This window comes from Sylvia atricapilla, chromosome 26 (assembly GCF_009819655.1).
Source record: "Sylvia atricapilla isolate bSylAtr1 chromosome 26, bSylAtr1.pri, whole genome shotgun sequence".
NCBI classification, from domain to species: Eukaryota; Metazoa; Chordata; class Aves; order Passeriformes; family Sylviidae; genus Sylvia; species Sylvia atricapilla.
In genome coordinates, this window is record NC_089165.1 from 4424386 (window position 1) to 4433497 (window position 9112).

The 9112-nt window shown below is 49.3% G+C and overlaps 1 long non-coding RNA gene across 1 annotated transcript; it reads left to right on the forward strand.

Annotated features, from left to right (window-relative positions):
• The first annotated feature begins 1750 nt into the window (after positions 1-1750).
• On the forward strand, positions 1751-8105 carry LOC136371999 (uncharacterized). Its single transcript, XR_010745430.1, has 3 exons — positions 1751-1823; positions 5887-5961; positions 7985-8105. It is a non-coding gene; the product is annotated as an uncharacterized lncRNA (long non-coding RNA).
• Positions 8106-9112: the final 1007 nt, after the last annotated feature.

The following is a 9112-nucleotide window of genomic DNA, read 5'->3' on the forward strand; positions in this document are numbered from 1 at the left end:
ACACACGTCCAAGGTCAGGCACCAGCAAGGCTGTAGCATCTTCTCTTACCCAATGCCAATCTACGTTCTTTGTGCTGTGACTAATCCATGGCAAGGTCACCAGGTGCTGCCAGGCTCGTGCCCTGCTGCAGGGTTTGAGCCTGCCAGGCTGCTCACTGATTTGTGTCACACACAGGTACACCCTGCCCCAAACCAGCTTTTATCTCAGGCAAAACAACGCTGCCGCAGTGGCTGGGCCGGGTCTGGGCTGGCGTAAATCAGGCGAAGGATTTGGCCCCTCATCCATGATAGTGGGGGAAACAAACAAACAAAAAGAGTTGGAAACAGAGCACCTGGCTTTATTGTAATCACTCTGTAATTTGAATAGCATCCAGGGCACTCGAAAATGGGCTCCTTCATGTCATCTGCTCTTACTTACAGGTCTTAAGAGCCCCATATTTACCCACAGAGGTCCATTTGTAGCAGAAATTTCCCAAATCAGACCTGGATGTGGGTCTCAAGTATTACCCAGAGATCTCAAGTATTACCCAGACCAAGCCTTCCACTCTGGACTGTTTTGATTTCTATTTAATTAATGTTGACACCAATTATTATTTTTCCTTTGGTATCATTTCTTTGTTATCACATCCTATGCACAGGACATACCAGAAGACAAAGCTTTACTCAACAGACTGACCATCTGGGGTAGCTTAGGGCAATCTTGAAAAATTGCTATCTGCAAGCCGTGTATTTTCCATCTTAGAGGTGCAACTCAAACCCATCCCTGCTGACACTCCATCAAACCCAGGAACACGAGTGTTTCTGGAGGTGAGGGTTAGGAAATAAATCTGTTCTCCGTGCTCAGAGCTGTGCTCCTTGGCACACTTGAGGGAATAGCTGTCTGACCTCCTTGCTCTGGAAACAGGAGAGGTCCAGAGGATCCCAGGTACTCAGATCTGGGCTGTCTTTCAGTTCGGTGTGTCTGGGAAGAAATGGAGGGCTGGGGTTTGTGAAAAAAGGATGGTAAGGGGTGAAGCTCGGCTGCCCATTGGAGTGGGAAGACCAGAGGGTACCCGGGCCGAGGGACACTGCGGCGGGATGGAGAGGACAGGCTGCTGGCGTTCGGTGCTGGGGAATCCGGAGCGAGTGACCGCCACAAAGGAGAGCGTCCGTGCTCCGGCCGGAGCCAGGCGGGCTGTCCCCGCGGGCTGTCCCCGCCGTTCCCCGGCCCGGGGAGAGCCCCGTTCCCAGGGCTGGCCGCTCCCCGGACGGACCTGTTGCCGTGTGCCCCCGCTGCCGAGCGCCGCCGAGACTCTTACACTGAAGCGGGCGGTCCCATGATGTAATGCTGCCGCAGCTGCCCGGAGCGGCCGCTGCCGTTGGCCGAGGCGCGGAGTCCCCGCCCGGGCGCTCCGCCCGCCGCCCCCCCGGCGGCCCATAAAAGCCCCGAGGCAGAGGCAGGGCAGCCTCCCGAGCCCTCCGCCGCTCAGGTGAGCCAGGGACAGGTGAGCCCCGCGGGTGCGGAGGCGGCTCGGGGCTCCCCGGCCACCTGTGGAGCCGGTGCCGCGGCTGCGGGGAGCGCTCGGGGGCAGGGGCGGCTCGGCCCCGGGGGCAGCCGAGGCGATCCCGGGGACATCCCGAGCGCGTCCCGGCGGCGGGGCCGCGGATCAGCACCACGGACAGCGCCCGGCGGCGGCTCCCGGGCGGGGCTGGAGCGGGACCGGGACCCGGCCCCGGGAACCGGCCCCGGGAACCGGCACCGCGCACCGCCGGCGGGACTCTCCCGGGACACCGCCGGCACCCAGAGCCACCGAGGCGGCGCTGGACTGCTCGCCGGGGCCACGGTGAGTCCGGCCCGGAGGGGTCTCTGCGGGATTCGGGAGGCACGGGGGAGTGGCACGGCCCGGTCACCTGCCCCAGGTCCCCGGTGCCCGCAGGTTCCCGGTGCCCGACACGGACACCCGGGGGCCGGGAGCCGTCCCACGGCACTCGGGAGGTACTCGGGGTCTGGCTGAGAGCCAAGGCTGGGTGAGGCGGGAAGGGACATTGGGGTGGACGCGTTTTCCAAACATCCCTGCCAGCCTCAGGTAAGACGCTCACAGCCTCGGGTAGGGCAGGGAATAAAAACATTTGGGAAGCACGGAATGATTGCGTGAATCCAAATGTAACCTGCACTTCCCATCTACTCAACATCAAGGCTTTATGCTGGAAAACCCAACACTCTTGTTTTGAAAATGTGCCTGACTGGTAGTTCATGTGAAAAGTTGCTCTTAAAATTCGCTAGTCTGTAGGAGAAACAGGACATTTCACCAAGGTTCTGTTGGGAGGTGATGCTTCATGAGCAGTTATTTGAAATGAATTTTTGTCTGTGGCTGATTCTATCTGGCTACTAAAAACCTGCCTTGCAGTAGTGGCACGCTTTGGGTCCATTGACAGATTGTGTTATGTTGAAGTGCTCGATGGCTAAATCAGAGTGGATTTTTTTTCCCCAAAATGCTCCCCTCCAGAGAAAAAAAAATTAAAAATTGAGTGTGATCGAATTAAACAAAGTAGTTGGGTTTTGTTTTTAATTTTGACAAAACTAAAACAACAACATATTTATCTCTGGCTCAAGATAAAATAAAACATTTTTTTCTCTTTAGGTTATCAAACCAAGGCTCTAATATAGAAAATAAAAAAATATAAAATGTTCAAGTGTTTGAGCACTTTGGAAATTGAGCATTTCACAGAGCTATTGCCAGCTGAAGTGATTTGCTGCGTTTTTTTAATCTCCATTTTTGAAAGCTGGGATATTCCCTGAATGGATCCCTGTTCACTGGAAATTCTCCCCCAGCTCTGCTAAATGTGTGTTTAAACTCTTTGCTGAACAGAGGCTCAAGGTAATTTGGTCCAGTCCACTCCACATCTCCTGTCCTTGTATTTTTAAAATACACTTTTATTTTTCCTGAGTGATGTTGGTCTCTGAGAGGAAAAGGAAATAAGCTGTTCTCCATTTTAAGGAAATTCCTATTTGTTATTTCAGAATTAAACATTGTGTAAAAAAAAAAAAAAAAAAAAAAAAAAAAAAAAAGAGAGAGAGAGAGAGAACCACTTGAAAAGAAAGTTATTTCCTTTCAGGCCTTGAATATCCACACAGCCTTTAGAAATATTTTATAGGCATTGAACAAAGTAAAGGTAGTGATGTTTCCCTGTGGGACTGGAGTGGAAAGGTATCTTTGTTATCTCTCTGTAAATCTTTTAGTATCTCCCATCAGTTCTGTCACACAGTGACTGATCTGTCCTGAACGCAACAACTGCTGAGGTTCAGTCTGGGCACTGCCTTGTCTCTGCCAGCACCAATATCAGGCTTTTCCCCTTGAAGTTCAGCTGTAAAATAAGGGAAAATACCCCATATTCTTCATCTCCTGCCCCAAAAGGCCATGCAGAAGAAGCCAGAAAATGATATTGCACCAAATACCTATTCCTGCTTTTATGGGTTTATCTCTGCATTCTGGGAAATTGCCTAATCAGATTTCATATTTCCTATAAAAAATAGTAGGACAGATGATATCATATCCTCAAAGCTAACTAAATTTTGTATTGTGCAGTCTTGCTTAATCAAAGTTTCATTTCCATTTGTTCAGGGCGTATTTTGTCACTTTTTTGTTTTTACTGGCAATTTTCTGTAGATCTCATAGATGGATCCAACCCAGAGGTCTCTGAAGAACAGAGGACTCGGGGTAAGGTCTAAACTTAATTCAGTTGAATTCCTGACCCTTTAAGTATTCTTCAAAACGGGTAAACTGGAAATCAGTCTGGCAGGAGGGTTTCATGTCAGCCACCGGAAGGAAATATTTGAAGTTTTGCTGGAAATAAACACCACACAGACATCCAGACTTGTGTTGTTTAAAATTCAGTAGAAATAAAGCCTGTTAAAGGCAGGACCCTCCTTGCCCTCTCCCCCTCCCACCACACAGACAGCGTTCCAGGCTCCTGGCTCTGTGTGCCTTGCACAAATATTTGTCTGTGTGTCGCTGCCACTCCACTGCAATCGTGGCATCTGGTAGTAGCTGGGAGACTGGGAGGTGCTTGGGAATCTCAGCAGGAAAAAAAGAGAGTGGATTTCAGACGCAAGATCTGCGACAGCTTTTGAGCCTGGGTAAACAGGGCGAGGTTGTTGTGCTTTTGGCAGGGATTTGTTCTGCCCCGGGCACCTGCAGCGGGTTCAGCCTCTCTCAAACACTGCCCTGGGCACACACACCCGGGCCCTGCACGGGCACTGGGGACAAGGACCTGCCCCAGGTCCTGCACCCAGCCCAGTCCTGCGGGGTTCAGGCACAGGGAGATCTCAGGGACGTCTGAGCAAAGGATTTGGGTTTTGTGCTCATCCAAATCACAGAGTCACAGAATGGTTTGGGTTGGAAGGGACCTCAAAGCTCCTGGGGACGTGGAAATTTTGTTCCATGTGTGTTCAGCACTTAAAGATTTCAACTCTGGGCCTCTGGCTCAGGGGTTTGGGAAGGTCAAAGAAAAGATCTTTCATGGCGCAGACTGTGGCTCTGCAGGTGAACACATGGACCTGCAGCAAACCCTGTGTGTCCTCCAGGAGAGAACTTTGCCTTTTGATTTATTTTAATTTGAAGACACAGAATTTTTCATAAACCTACAGTAGCTTAGACAATATCAGGCCCCACTTCAGGAGAATACAAATGCACTTACACAAACTTCAGCACTGAACTCCCTCAGGAATCAAACGAAAGTCAAGCACTTGGCTGCACTGAGGATTAAAGGATGTTTCCATAATGTTATGCAAAGATCTTCTCTTTATCCTGTGTTACTTAAGGCTGTACATTCTTCTCAAGTCATGTTCAGAAACACAACTCCCTCCCCTGTGATTTTCCAAAGCATTTTAGTGTTTTCAGGTGCCCAGCATGACATATTCCAATTAATCCTGATTTTAAGGGACTTCTAAGCACCTGCCTCTTGCAATCGGTCCCTTTCAGTGTCTCAAACACAAATATAAGGTGTCCAAAATTGCTAACTTCTTTTGAAAATCCAGAGCCATGATGAACAGTCCACCTACAAGATTCCAGCCCAGGTGAAAATTGCATGGATTCAAGCCCCCCAAAATCAGAGGCAAACAGTCAGTACCTGCTGCCATGGGATGACAATGCACCCTGCCATTAGAGCAAAGTTTCTCTCAGAAAGGAGAAAATTGCACCATTCCCAGCGAGAACAAGTGCAAACCTTTTCAGTTCAGCTCACAAAATTATTAATGTTGTGGTCTGTAATTCTGGCTAATCAAATATTCTCTTGCTCCGTGTTGCCAGTCGAATGTTCGTGGAGAAATCAATGCCACGAAGAGATGGAAAACTTTCCTGAGCTCCTCCCCTCAGACAAGGAGTGTCCATCTGGAGGGGAAAGGCTCCAGCCAAGGGCAGAGCTCTGCAGGCTCAGACCTTGTGTGGATCAGGAGCAGTGGGAATTTCTCAGGAGTGAGGAGAGCAATGGGCAGTTCAGACAAACCCTCTCCCAGCTGGGAAAGAGCTGGGAATGTTTAAAGAGATTTCAGTTGCTCCAGTGGGTTGTTAAATCTGCTCAGAGATGATTTTTGCAATTCTAATCTGAAACCTAAAGCCATTCCTAAATGAGACACCTCAGATCCCTTGTCCTTAAAAACAGATCTTGTGATCCCCATTTCCAGGGTACCAGAAAACCAAATTCGGTGATATCTGTGAAGCTCTGGTGATCTGAGAGCAAATGGAACCAGAGAACAGAAAAAGGTGATTATCCTGTCAGGTTTGGCCTGGGAGGAAGATTATCCATCTATCTTGCCAGACCTATTTATCGTCTGATTTTCTCCTGGCTTAGCTTTTATCACCTTTCTAATCCTCCCCATCTAATTCAGACAACATTTTATCTCAGCAGTTCTCACCCTGTGCTGACGAAGGTGGGCTTGGAGCTCTGGGCAGGTTTTGTGTCACCTCACGAGGGGCTGCACAGGTGGGTGGAACATTAAGTGCCAGCTAATGAGTTCACAACTTTCAAAAATAAATGAGCTGGTATATTTTTCTAGCAGAGAAGGTTTATATCCTTCTGCTGGTCTGTCAGTGAGGGAAGGGGTTTGGAAGAACTCCTTTTCTGGAATTTGTAAAGAATGGACTCATTCCATGTAACACACAAATTTAAATGTGTGTGTGTATCTATACCTGTTGTACAATGTGTATTTAAGTGGATGTGATGTATGAAATTGGTTTCTGGGATGGGAAGCACTGGGATGCATCATTTGAATCAAGGAGGACTCAAAGATAAATTTGAGACAAATGATGTTGTTTGAGTATCGCTCATGATTTGAACCCACTCAGAGAACACACTGAAATTCCAGGGGTCCCAGTCCCTCCCAGGGTTCAGGACCCAAATCCCAGTGAGTGGAGGTTTCTCTGGACACCACAGCCCTTTGCCATTTCCCTTTCCCCCCGAATCAATGGGCGCTTTCCCCACCTTGTTGCTGGTGAATGCATTAGGGGCTAAACTTTATCACGTCCGCAGCGGTTCCTGCAGGAGCTGCAAGCTGAGCACTTGGTTAGGGACAGCCAGGAGCTGGGAGGGATGATTACCTGCAGGCAGTCTCTGTGGAACATCCCAGGGCTCCTAAGGCACAGCCTAATGCGGGACTTAGGATGCTGAACAGAATCCCATTACAGGGGCAGCATCTCCACACCTCCACACGGAGACACCTCCTCTTTAACATGCACACCAGTGGCTCCAGAGCACAGCAGCCCAGTCAGGGCTCATTAGGGGCAAAATCATTCCAAGGGACGTTGTTTCAGAAAGGAAAGGATTTCATTTCTCTCAGGGCTGGGGTTCAGTTGCAAAGAGCCTGGGGGTTTTGCTCAGGGTTGTGTTGGAGCGTGGAGCTTGGTTGAGGTGGGGTCACCTTGAGAGGCACCCACAGCATCGGCCCCAGAGGGGCACATTAAAATAAATTTGCATTAAAGAGGTGACGTTAAAGGCTGTGTGCCCTCTGGGAATCAGCAGCTGAGGTGGGAATTGCCACAGGCTCTGCACTGCTGGTGGAGGCTCTGTCTGTGTGCCTGGTTCTGCTCTGTCCCTGCCCCAGACCCACAAAGCTTTTGAGACCAGGAGGGGGGGGGTTGTGATGAGGAAATCTCAGTCCACTTTTATCAGCAGGTATTAAAAACCCCTAAAAATTTTCATTATTAGATACCAGTGAGTCACTGCACAGCTGAAGTGTCGACTTTCTCCTGTTTACCATGAACAATCCACTAGAACACACAAGATGTCCAATGCTTTAGTAATACACTGCAAATAAACATTTAATTATCAGGTCTGAGAGGGGAAGGACTAAAAAGCAACAAGGATGAAGCCATTTGTCATCTCATTTTTATTTTCTCTACAGAGTCCTGCACAAAGTGTGCCAGTAGCTCTCCTCTCCCACGTGTGCCACCACTCCTCAGGAATAACTCTGATGCCTGTTCATTCAAAGCTCAGCTCTATTTTAAAAATCTACTCTCTTTGAAAGGGCTGTCTTTAAAAAAACCAAAAAATTGTACAGGAAAAAGGACAAAATTGCTTCTCAACAAAAGGGCCTATCAACAGCCTGTCAATAATGTGCCAAAGGCCAGAACCTGCCTTTCAAAGAGGCTCTGAAGCCTCGACGTGTACTTTGAGAGCAATTAAGGGATGTAAGCAACATGATGATTATCTCATGGGTGACATTTTCATCTGCTCTTTGGGAAAAAGGAGAGATGGGCTTGAGATGGCTGTGATCAATGTTCCTCCTAGTCCTGCAGAAATGGCAGGGAAACGTGGTAGATGGGCCTGGAAATCAAAATGCACAAGGGAAAGAAGGGTGGGAGGAAGAGGTGATGAAGGCAGAAGGATTTCAAATCATAGAGGCTGAAAGAATGAGTTACATGAGAAGGAGAGAACCTGAGAAATGTTTGTGGGAACCTGTGACTCTTCCTATCTCAGGCCTTGTGTCTTCTGCCTCCTCACTTACCAGGGCACAGCTCCATCCCGAGCCCGAGGAGAGAGGACCAGAACATTCCCAGGGGCTGAGGTGGTGCCTCAGGGCTGACGTGTGTTGTGGTCGCTGCTCTTTCTCCAGAGTATTGCACAGAGCCCTGGAGTGAGTCCAGCCATGAACCATCCCATCAGATCTCCCTCCTTTCCTCCCTCCCAGCGCAGCCCCAGGGTCGGGTTTGGGGCAGAGGGGGCTGGAGGGGCACGAGGGGGGCAAGGCAGAGCTTCGGGTGGGAACCTGAGCCAGGGTCTCATTGCTTGGGATGATGCCTGAGGGCTGAGAGGAGCCTGGAGCCGCTCCCAGGAGCTCTGGCTGGCTCAGGGGGATGAGCTGGGCCCGGCTGTCCCGGGTGGGTTGGGAGAGCAGAGCCCACACGGACCAGACCAGGACAGCAGCCAAGGAGAAGCTCAGATGTTGCACGTACCCAGCTGTTTCGAAGCTAGGCAAAATGTTTCATGGAAAACACATCTGCAAAAGCACATTTGGCTGCACTGTTTCCCCAGTTTGCTGAATTTCTTGTTTAGGAAAACAAACTTAATTGCAGCAGAACAAAATGTTGCTTAATTTGCTATAAAAATCTCTTTCCTACATTTCGTTTCATGAAAAAATTAGAAATGTTAATGTTGAGTGAAAGAAATGATTTTTTAAATGTTTGGAAATCTCCCTCGTCCCAAAAGATCCTGTTATACCCCCAGCTCCTCTCTGCGTGTATCAGCACAGGGGAGCACAAGTCCAAATTTCTGTGTGCATCCCCACAAGTGTGCACTCACATCCTGGGCAAACGATTCCAGGCAGCTCTGACAGGCATAAGCTGCTCTGCATTCTCCAGGAGTGCCTTTTGAAGAGGATCTTAATAATAAAAATAACGTTATGTTACTAGTTAAACACTGGGGATAATTCCTCCATCACAGGCAAACCGTGCAGAAGCCGGGGATGAACCCACAGTTCCCTGGGAGGAGTCCCCAGGGTCCCAGCAGGATGCATTAACAGCACGTCTCTCCAGTGAGCCGTGATGGGAAAAGCATGGACCAAAAAAAAAGGTAAAGTGGTTAAAAACAACTTGTATTTTTAGAGCCCAGTCTCCCACAGAAATCTTCTGAGATGCTG